Source organism: Tachypleus tridentatus, chromosome 6 (genome assembly GCF_004210375.1).
Source record: "Tachypleus tridentatus isolate NWPU-2018 chromosome 6, ASM421037v1, whole genome shotgun sequence".
NCBI lineage: Eukaryota > Metazoa > Arthropoda > Merostomata > Xiphosura > Limulidae > Tachypleus > Tachypleus tridentatus.
The window spans coordinates 146,887,849-146,900,202 of record NC_134830.1 but is presented as its reverse complement, the minus strand read 5'-3'; the positions used below and the strand labels follow the sequence as shown (position 1 = coordinate 146,900,202).

Genomic DNA, 12,354 nt, shown 5'->3' with positions numbered 1-12,354 from the left:
GTTATTTTATGAAGGAAAATCCAATCTTTCATATCTATTTTCTCTAGGTACCTGAATTATAATCGTTGCACTTTTTTGTTTGCTCACTTGTAAGCATATATTTATTTTCAGGTACATTCTTTCCTTCTCTCACACAAAGCTGTTTTGATATTCTTTCTGCTCTCTAAGCATTGCTGAAAGAATGATCACAATCATTGCATCAATCTATACACTTTACCAATTTTTGCACTACTGTTGAACATGTTTGTAGAATGTGATTTCTCTCCACCAGTAGTATTGTAACACATATTTTGGCTGAACTAGTTTTTCTGCTATTTCTACTGAATTCTAACTTTCTCAATTGCTAGAGATATTTTTTTGCACATGGCTTTCGTTTATGATTGAGCTTCTTTATTATTCCAAATATTTTTTTCAAGAGTTTTATTTTACTATGTTTGCATTCAAGATTGTGTTTATTTCTTATTACAGATTTATAAGAAATGTTAGTATGAATTCCCAATTCAGTGTATTGACTACAGGAAATCCTGTTACAGTCAGAAACACTATAGGTATAACTTCCCAGGAATTGGGTTTGACTTTATCTACAGAGGAGTAAAGACATTAATTCACAAGGAGTTAGATTGATATGTTTGGCTGGATATTTCTTCTTTTCAGTGAAGAAGATTGGATTTTTTTTTTTTTTAGCACCTTCTTACTTTGGTATGTTTCACACTAAACCTCTTCAGGGTTTTCTCTTTTCTTGTTTTTTATGTTTTTTAATGCTAGTTAATCAAGTAATTTGGCAATTCATATTCTGGTTTTAATGTGTGTTAAAGACATGCATGATATCACTTGTTTTCTTTTTCTTGTTTCAGTTGCCATGTTACCACCTCATTCACTTTGGTGGAAGATTGTTTGTGGCTTTCTTCTTTTATTCACTTGGAAGATTTAAATATTTCACATTATCAGTGCTTGGACTTTTGTAAATTAGGTTATGTATATGTCCTTTGTCATCTAAGTTAACTTAGATGAATTATTAAGTTAGATATTGTTTATTACTTTGTTTTTCTGTGTAATTTTATTGATTTTGCAGTTCATTAATGTTATATACTTTGTAGACTCTAAATTTTGAGGGTTTTCAATTTGATATTAATGATTTGTTTAACTAGGTACATCTAGGTAGTTGTTGGTTACATATTATTACTAATAGCCACATATAAGTAATTATTCTATTTGACTAATTTTTCTTGCCATTGTCAAATGTGTGTCTTATGATCCTAATTGTCAGTAGTGTTGTTCATACTTGTGTCCTTTGTCATCTAAGTTAAGTTGTATGAATTGTAAGTTAGATACTGATTATTACTTTATTTTTTTGTTAATTTTTGTCTGTTTGCACATTTGTTATTATTAATTATTTTGTTAATTTGGTATGTTTAGATAGTTTTTGTATATTACCATTATTACTAGTAACGTGTAATTTATTGTTCTATCTGGATAATATTTATTTAGTCATTGTTAATTTTGTGCCTTATAATCCTACGTTTAGTTAGTGTACAACTTGATTGTTTTTTTGTTTTGTTACATCACTGATTTGTTTGTAGGACTGACCTGTTCTTTACCTTTTCCAACACTCTTGTTACTATAAATCAAATTTCCTCCTTGTAATCTGCAATTTGAGGTTTGTTTCCACATTGCCCATGTCTTTGATAGTTATTTTTTGCATGAAGTTTGGTACAAGCTCTTGCTTGACATCTTCACTGGATGGGTCTTCACACTCATCTTTACACCTTTACTACTACTTGATTCTTCCTGTTCTCAGCCTTTCCAAGAGCATACTCTTTTTCTCCCACAAGAAGCAGCACAGGTGAGATTCCTGATGAAAAGGAAGTCAATTTTAACCCCCAGTTAATTCCTCTTTCATTTGAAGGTTTTCTTCATTCCTATCTCAGTTCAACCCAGCCTTCTCCTCTTTATTTTTGATAAACAGAGCTACCTGTTCTTAAGACTCTCACCTTGTGTTTTCTCACAGCTCAAGAAGTTCTATATCTTTCTGAGGATGTGAGCTTCCTTGCAAGCTCTCATTCCCATGAGTTGGGCTTTATGTGTTCCTTTTAGTAGAAACTCCTAGATCATTGGAACTTTTACTCAGGTCAGTTGAACCAGCCTTTTACCTTTCATTCTAGGATTACAGTTGACCTGACTTGGTGGTTAGACAGAAATCAGACAAGAGGGGTGAGATGCTTCCTCTATCTCATCCAGGTTTGCAGCTGTACCAGACTCATCTTTAGAGGATTTGGGGTCCTTACTTTCACTCCCAGAAGATTGTAAGTCTAATTGATCAAGGAGTCTTCTCTTCATATCATCATTCTTGAGCTTATGGTTTAGTGAGCTTTGTTCTATTTCCTTACTCTTCTGCCGGAAAAGGTGATTATGATACACACCAGCAACTTGACAGTGGTCACTTATATCACCAAGCAAGGGTGTACTACTATCCAGGTTTCTGATTTCAAATCCTAGATCTCCTTTTCTAGGCTATAGTCACCACATTGTGGCCTTAACTTGCCATGCTCATGGTGTTCTGAATCTGATTGCAGATTATCTCTTCCCAACAAGATTCTCTTCACAGAGTGGTCCCTTAATCCACAAGTCTTTTTGTATGTATGTTCCTAGCTTGGGAAACTCGTATATGCTTTTGAAGCTCACTGGTACACCAACCTTCCTTCTTTTTGGTTCCCTATTTGTAACAGACTTACTGTTATACATTTGTTTTAATGTCTACATTTGTTTCAGTGTAATGTATGTAACTTATGCTGTTAAATGTGTATTGCACAAGTCTCACCTATTCTCTGAATTTGTAGAAGATTCTCAAGCATAAAAATAAACAATGTAGTAGGTGTGTATGTAATACAGTGATTGACAGTATTGTTGCTAAGTGAACGTTTGAGAACAAGTCCTAAAAAATGTTTATAAATTGAGGTACCAAGAGACAATAATAGAGTATTGTTGGTCAGCTACATTCAGTATACTCTAAGCTGCAAAGGCTATAATTGTGATTAATGGTTATTAATAAGAAAACTACAGAATTTAACCAGAAATGTTTATAGATTTTGAACATTACAAACCAGACATTAAATATTTTGTCATTAAAAAGCCAGCTTGTAAGCAGAGTGAGGACAGCCAAGAACAGGCAGCTAGTTAACTTAAGCAAAGTGTAATAATATCAATTCAGAATTAATTCGCTTGTCATGGACCTGGACCATCAATAAAATTTTCAGTATTAGACCAAATATAAGACTCAGTATAGGTTGTAAGAGTGTAAAACTCTTATATATAAAACACTATAATAACTGTTATTATAAATTTTGTTGTTGTTTGCATATTAAAATATATTTATGTTAAGAAAGAAAACTGTGTGTATAATTCTTGTTTGCAAATATCATAAATTTGATAGATTTCAACATTCAGTTAGCTTATTCAAACTTCTGGTTATTTGAAATCATAATATGTAATAAATGTAACATGATAAATTGGAGATTCATCTGGGATAAATTATATGTAATAATAATAAATTGGGGGCTCGTGTCTGAGCTTTGTTCTATTTCCTTACTCTTCTGCCGGAAAAGGTGATTATGATACACACCAGCAACTTGACAGTGGTCACTTATATCACCAAGCAAGGGTGTACTACTTGATACAGAGACAAAATTTGTATATAATTAAAATTAAAGTCTATATCAATATATATTTATCATTGCCAACAAGACTTGATCATGTGTGATTATCAAAGGTTTCTTGAATCACCCTACTTTGAAAAAGTAGAAAAAGTATAACAAAAGTTAATTGCTCAAAATTTCAAATTCTTAGAATTAGATGATAAAAATGTCAATGAGAAAAAACGAACTAAAAATGTGTTATTGAAATACTAGTCAATGATGATTTGTTGCCTGAGGAACCATTATGGGAATACTTTAGAGTCTGTTCTAGCCAGTCAGGGTTGAGTGATAAAAATGGGCTAGAAGAAGCTTGGACAAGCCTGCATCAAAACCCAGAAAGAGCAGGCCCCTATAGAAGTCAAAAAAGATAAAGAACAAGCCTGTATCAAAGCTGAAAGAGAAAGTAAATGTCTTGAGGCTGAACAAGCTCATATTTAAACCGAAAATGAAATTAGGCTGAAAGAAATGGAAATTACACTTAATTCTGATTGACCCAGGAAAAATGACAACTTTGAACTCAAATGATGTATTAATGTACCATCATTTAATGAAAATGAGGTTGATAAGTATTTCCAACATTTTGAGAAAGTTCCCCAAACTGTGGAATGGCCAACCAAAAAAATTGTCATTATTTTTACAGCGTGTTTTAATTGGTAAAGCAGAAGAAGCTTCACACCATTATTTCTTTAGAAGATTATATGGATTATGATAAGGTTAAACCAGTCATTCTAAAAACATATGAGCTAGTACTGGAGGTTTATTGCCAAAGGTTTTGAGGTTATTACAAGCAAAATAATCAAACATATATGAAATTTACTCACAAAAAAGATTTACGTTGATCAGTGGTGTAACTCTGTACATACTGGCAACAGTTTTGTCAAATAAAGACAATTATGTTTAATTGAGAAATTTAAGCTCTGTACAATTGATGACCTCAAAACTTGCTTAAGTGAAAAGAAATTCGAATTGCTGCAGGAAGCAATGCTCTTTCTGATGATACATTTTAGCACACAAAACCATTTTCATACAAAGAAATTCTTACTGTTTTGGCAAAAACCTGTATCTGTTAATTCCACTGAAGTTGAGGATTCTTCTATAAAATCAAGCTCCTCTTGTTTAAAATCTTCAAACAATCAGGATAAAACTTCATCAAAATCATCAAGGCCTGTCTGCCATTATAGTAAAAAAGAAACTATGTTCATGTTATGTCCGATTTTTGGAGTTTGAAAAAGAAAAGGAGGCAATACCAGTGTGTTCGTGTCCACACATGGATGTAGTTTCACCAGATCACCCAATATTGTTTACTTGGCCACCGATAAAAAGGTTGATGTAGTTATGGAGGAATTTGGACATTTTATGTCTGTTTATCTCATATCCATATATATTATACCTGATGCTGAGGCAACTCAATCATTGATATTAGAAGGTGTATTGCCTTTAGATTTGAGTTCTGCCACCGGCGAGTCTGTTATTGTTTGAGGTATTGAGGGTGGCTTTGTTAATGTTCCTCTTCATAAAATTTATTTAACATCAGACTTAGTATTGGGACCAGTTGTGGTTGGAGTAAGACCTACTCTGCCAATGAAGTGTGTATCATTATTATTGGTAAGTGAATTGGCTGGGGGAAAATAATGTCTGATTTGTGTGATTATTGATTGTGTTAGTTGAAAAAAAACACATTTACATTTAAGCACTTTCACATGCTATGTAATTTTATGATCACAAGGTTATTTGTATTGATTGTGTTACATTGTCATGATTATTGAAATTGTATAATTATTAGAAAAATGTACTATATTTAATGTATTGTTCTCATTGTGTGTGTTATATATAATACCTTAGTTAAAAATTGGCATTAGCTACTTTCTAACAATTTAAGGAGGGAGGTGTAATGGATTTACTGTTACACATCTATTTTAACATTGTTTGTTTCAGTTTAATGCATGTAATTAATATTGTTAACTGTGTATTGTGCAAGTCCCACCTGTTCTCCAAATTTACCCCTCAATGTAGATACCTCTTCTGAGATCTAAATATCCACCCATGTGTTTACTGTGCATGGTGACCCTTGAAGGGGAGGAGAGGATCCTGGTAGTTGAGGAGTCCAAACCTAACGCACCACTTTGGCCTTGAATTCCTATAGATGGGTGGCCTTGGGGTGGCTCCCCTCGGGTCAACCGGCTTGTCCACTTGGGCTAGGGTCAACCAAGTACCAGTATTGGATATTCTCAATGGGTATTGTGGACATTGTATCTGATGCTAGTGTTTGGATATACTGCTCACAAAATCCTGGAATTGCTGCAGTGTCCTTGTTTGGCATTTTAGTGCATCCACTCATAGGGCTCCATGGTGGGTGGGGTCAGTGAGCACCAAAACATATTTTCATTATTATGGATACCTCAAATAAAAACTTAAATAAAATAGTGAAAAAAACAGTCCACAGGTAAATGACCACATCTCAAAGGTTTTCAGCAGCAATTTTCAACATCTGTAATACCTGTACTATAGTTTCTTATATTACATTCTCTTTAAAACAAACCTTTAGAGCAAATGTCACCCTTTTTTATTCAGAAGGGACTAGAGTGCTCTTTCAAGTCAGTAAAAAAGCTTCACTCTGGTGACATTATGGTGGAAACATCAACTCCTAAACACAGTGAACTCTTACATTTGAAGTCAATTGGGGATACACCCACTGAGGTTACTCCCGATGCTACTTTGAATTTGTCACGAGGAGTTATTGTTGAGAGGGATTTGAAATACATCTTAGAGTCAGAGATTCTCACTGGTTTTCCACCCAAGAAATTTTTGCAGTGAGGCATATCTTCACTTGCAAAGATGGAGTTATGATGCTGATCAATGTTCTCATTCTAACATTTACATCACTGTGTCTAGTGGCAAGGACCACGATGCCTACGAGTGTGAAACAGACCCTCATTGCATTAAATGTAATGGCTCTCATCCATTCTATTTTTGTTCTTGTCCTAAGTTGTTGGAAGGAAAAGAGGAGCAGCATTTGAAAACAATTCAAAACACATTACCTACCCTGAGGCTTGAAAGCTACTGTCCACCACTTCATCTTGAATGTGTGCTGCTGCACTTCGTTCCACTTCAACAGTGGGAGTGCAGATGGATCTCTCTCTGTGCCTCTGAAAGAAGCATTCTCAAACCATATTAAAAGTCTTTTGACCTCCATGGTTAAGAAAGCTGATGAATCAACTTCAACACCCATCTCTTTCCATAACTTATGTTCCAGCAAACTCCAAGATCCACTTCCATTGGTTTCAGGTATGAGCAATTCCTCAGGTATATCTTCTCCTACCCCAAGATGCAAAACGATCATTTATTCATGTTCTCAGTTGCTGTAATCCTCTTCCAACAACAAAGACCTGCCCAATCAACTCAGGGTAGGATCCATGGAGGTCGACAGACGTTTGTTGGATAAAGACAATAAAGAAAAAAGACACAGGTTTGTACACAGTCTCATAAACTTCCTTTACACCTCCACTGTATCAAAAGTCTTTACTATATGCTTTGAAACTTTGATTCTTATCACAGTATCCCATCTGGGGCTGTGTTTTTTTCTTCAATGGGCCATGGTTTTTCAGAACAAATGATCTGACATTGTTCCTTTTGGCCTTCTAATCCAGGTGTAGTTGGATGTATTGGGTCTGTCCTTGGATGACATTGCTGTATTCACTGGTCAGCCCACCCTGCCATGGCTTATTATAATCCCCAAATGTGACCTTTCTTTAAGTCATCTGAGAAGATCAGATACTTCCAATTGGATGTACCATATTTTTGTTGCTGAACATCTTTCAAACCATTTTTCCATTCTCATTTATAGAGATGGTTCGAAATCAGGTGACTTTGTTGGCTCTGCCATGGTTTGTTGTGGTTTGGTGGTTGCACACAATCCCTTCTACAGTTTTTGTGTTCACTGCTAAACTGTATGCTATTTCTCTTAGCTAGAAGCTAAGCAGTACTCAAATTACACTGTTTATACTGATTCACTTAGTTCTCTACTGGCCCTGGAATTGCTTCATATTAATTCTCGGCCTATTCTTGCCGATATTCAAAATTAACTGACCCATTTCTCATTAACATCAACTTCTATCTACCTTTCCCTTCCTGTTCTATAGAACCATTATCCATTTACTAAAAACAATTATCTGTCTTCTGTCTTTAGTCTCTTTGGTGTGGTTTCCATCCTTCCCACCATTCCATACCTTATCTTTCCCAAATCTTCAGCTGGTTGTTTGACAAAGGCTTATTCACTTCAACAATTTTCTGGCAAATGGATGGCCTTTTCAAACATCTTACATTTCTCCTAGTTTCATAAGTCTTGTCTTTTTCTGTCATTTCCCTTCTTTTTCACTAGTTTTGAGTTGTGTGTTCTCCATGTTTCTTTGATGTATCTGATTGGGATCTCAGTATGTCCTTTATGCCCTGTTCATTCCTCCCTTTTAATCTTTGTCTACATGTTCCATACACCATTTCTTCAAGACCTGTTTTTTTCTCCTCCTTGCTTGTGGATGTTATTGATCAGGTATTTATGCCATTAGTGTTATCCATATGCTCTACCATTGCTCTTGTGTCATCCTATATTCCAATTTGTCCTTTCTCCCTACAACCTATGCAGCACATACTTTTTCCTATCAGAGTTCACATTCCTGACTTTATTCCCTGGAACCCTTCCATTTGCCATGTTCTATCTCTTGTCATAATCACTGGTTGGGTTGTTCAACTTGTCAAGGTGGTATTTTTGCACTTATCTATAGAAGGTTGCTGTTTTCACAGTGTTTCTTCTTATAAAATTTGTTATTTTGCCATGTTTTTGACTGCACACCTTCACTGTTTGTTAGAGAAGATTGTTTGGTATAGCATCTATACCTTTGTTGCTCATTTTCTACACAGTATGGGTTATCTTCCTTAGGTGAATATTGTAACCTTCCTATAGTGATTATACACATGTCCATTCACCTTTGAGTGGAGTATGTGTTATCTTCTTTCATTTATGTTTTCAGAGACCTTTCTTTTAACCATTGATAATTGGATCCCACTCTGTGGCAGATATTGCATGGTTAGGTATGCTTTGCATCAAATCCACACTATTTGCTGATTGTGCTCACTTGATGTAGAGATGGAGTAGCATACCCAGTGGTATAGATTTCTATATATCAGTAAGTTTCACTTGATGTCAAATCATCCATAGATTTTATGAGTAAAGCAGAATGCAATTTCTGCTAACTCTTTGATTGGGTCAATTTGGGTCAGCCTGCTTTTTCAAAATAGGGACTTGTAGACATCCATTACATTTTCTTTGGTGTGACGTTTCTCTATCCTTTTTCTTTTTTTCCAGTGGAGCAAGGAAAGCCTTAACACTTCCCAGTTACTGGACCATAGAAGCTTCCTTCTCAGTGCATTATTGAATTTTAACTTACCATACATATTTATGATTTTCCACTTGGGGAGAAAAGGGCAAAACTGTTTTCTCCTCCTTCCATTTCCTCTGCATTCTTTTTCTCAGGTGAATAACTTTCAACTGGAGCAGGACCAGCCTATGTGGGGTTCTCCTTGTAATACCATGTTTGGGATTACACTATCCTGTTCCTACGATTCTGTGCATTAGAGGTCCATCTTCTCATTAATTCTGGTTGCAGGAGGTTCTTTTCCTGCTCCAACAATTGAGTTTGGAGAATTTTGTCTAATAATACAAGCAAAAGGGTGTACATAGGAACAAGCTACAGTTGACCAAATATTTATTTTCCTCCTTTTAATTCTGGGTGCAGGATTTCTTTTTCCTGCATCTATGGTTAGTTAAGTTAAGAGTTTTGCTTGTATGTAGCCCTGCTTTTACAGTTGAGTTGAGGCAATGCTAGGTTCGGTTTGTCGTACTTCTTGTTCCTACAGTGGTTTTGGGAGTATGTCCAATTTCAGCTGACTTGTAACTTTCTCTTTGTAATTCCATTTTCTTGACATATGACAGACGGAGTTGAGGAATATGTGCAACACTGTCCATGCACCCTAGCTACTATGTTTATATTGCATTATATTTGTTTTTTATCTGTTTTGATCCTCAACTGAGTAAAGAGTTGAAAAGCCTTATCTGTCTGGTTGAGGTTGGGTGTGTACATAATTCATTCAGCTTATGTTTTACTGAGAATTGCACCTCTCCAAATAAATTCCATTTTACCTAATTTTTTTTTTTCCATCTGTATCAGCTTTATTTCCTGCTTCAAGGGCAAAGAGCATACTTGTTTCAGGTGTTGCATGGTACTCCACGTTACTTTGGTGGTGGTCACTTTTTTCTTAGTTTAAATGTTTGAGCACCTTCACCAAACACTCCACTTTTGTAATGAGAGAGTTAGCTGCACTAACAAAGGTAGCACAAAACTATTGGTGAAGAGTAGTCTGTTTTGTACTTGTTCATTAGTGGCACAAAATTGGCAGGGTATACAGACTGGTGGACTGAGCATGAAATTTTTGTAAGCAATACTTTAATAATCAGTATTTGAAATTGCAATACTTCTGTGTGAAAATTAGTAATGCATTTGTCAATGTTAAAGCTGAGTGTAGTCAGTGGTAATCAAGTAACCCTAAAACACTGTTTTGATTACTTTTCAAATAAGTAGTCCTGAAATGTTTTGTCATAATTTCTGGTGATACTCATTTCACTCCTGATAATGTTTTTTGTATTATATGATGTTTGTTTGAAAGAGCTATAAAGTAAAACATCTCATAAGAATATTTAATTTTAGACAACATGGAAGGCTAAGACCTGTAGCTGCAAAGTATTTGGATTGCCTTAATTTTTTTTTTAAATTGAATATTGGTAAGTGTATTGTATAAGAACAATACACAAACATAATAACTTCTTATGTATTGAAAAACTGTAACTATTATACAGTACTGTACAAAAGTGTTTAGGACAAGAGAATATTTTATCATTCCTTTAGTTTTATGGAGCTAATTCTTCCATGCCATTACAGAATGTAAATTTCAACACTTTGGTAATGCTTTACTCTTCCTTGTTGAAACATCTGTCAGGGTATCCCATGCAGTTTTCTGACTGTATGGAATGAAGCAAATAAGGAGCTAGCATATGGTTCTGGTATGTACCAGAAAAAGTCCATTTAATAGGACTCCACTAATAAACCTTGATTTAAAACAAAATTAGGTGTTTAACACTGTATATTAACTTATGTTGTCATGCTACAGCTCAGAAGGGTAGAAAATTCTTAGTAGAGCAAAGAGTTCACATAAAAACTTTATCTGATGCTGGCTGAACTTTCTGACAAATTGCTGCAGATTTGAAATTCTCTTCAATTATTGTTAAATACATCCTAGATCTTGAGACAGTGACAGATACATTTGAAAGTGGGAGAGGAAGAGGCAGAACATCTTAATTCAATTATACTGATTTTAAATATGTTTGTTTATGCAGCCTTCAGGGTAGAAGGAAGACTGCCATTGATCTCAAGCATGAGATAAACAACCATATACTAAAATGATAGAAAAATATCCAACTCTACAATATGAAGAAGATTCAACATGAATGGAATATTTGGTCTTGTAGCAGTTAGAAAACTCTTACTTCTTTTTCCAAATGTTGTCAAGAGACGAAAATTTGCTAAAACGTACAAAAAATGGACTACTGATGATTGGAAAAGGTAGTTATAGACAGAGATGAGTCTAAGTGTAAAATATCTGGTTCAAAGCATAGGCTGTATGTCTAGTGGAAGAAAGATGAAAGATATTTATCTCAATGTAGAGCATTTACCATGAAACATGATGGAGGCAGTATGATAGCTTAGGGGTGTATTTTTGCTGAGGCGACAGGAGGTATTTGCAAAGTAGATGGAATAATGGCCCAGTGCAAGTACCATAAGATACTTATCTGTCATGATATATCTGGTGATTTGTAAATTATTGGTAAAGGGCTCTACTGCCAAGGAGATAATGACCACAAATGCTTGTTCAACCTATGCAGAAATTACTTGCTTAAGAAAGAAGTTGTTAGTGATTCAAATGATGCAGTGACCCTCGCAGAGCCCTGATTTTAATGCAATTGAACAGATCTGGAAGTTAATAGATAAAATGTTTGACAGGTCAAATGTTGCTTCTAAAGAAACTTTATGGGAGTGTATTACAGACATTTGGTTTATAATCCCAAAGGATACACTGATTAAGTATGCTGCAACAATGCCTGAAAGACTCTGCAATTATTAAAGCACAAGGGGGACACACAAAATATTAACTGTTTGCTAAACTCAAGAACTTTCAGTGAGTTTCTGTTGTAGTAAATATGAAGATCAATAGAATATTGGTGCTTTACCTGTGACGTATCTTCCATTGTTCTCTGAAAGTAACCTGATATCTACTTTTTGACTTTTAACCTATATGCACAGTACTAAATATAAATTAATTTTGTTGACAAAAACTACACAATGATACCTAACAGAGGTAACAAAGACATCATTTTCATAGGCATGGTCATATTTCATGAATAAATCTGTTAGTTGTGTTGTGTTTGTATAATTTATAGTGGAAAGCCAACTGCTTTAAATCAGCAAGATAAAATATCAAAATAATATTAATAAACATAAATTAAAACTGACTGTGTTTGCTTGTGTGTGTGTGTCTATATATATATATATATATA

At 34.7% G+C, this 12,354-nt stretch overlaps 1 protein-coding gene across 1 annotated transcript in view; it reads left to right on the top strand.

The window, feature by feature from the left end:
• Nucleotides 1-12,354, top strand: part of LOC143253977 (cGMP-dependent protein kinase 1-like) — a 34,951-nt gene that overhangs the window by 9,682 nt on the left and 12,915 nt on the right. The window lies entirely within an intron of this gene.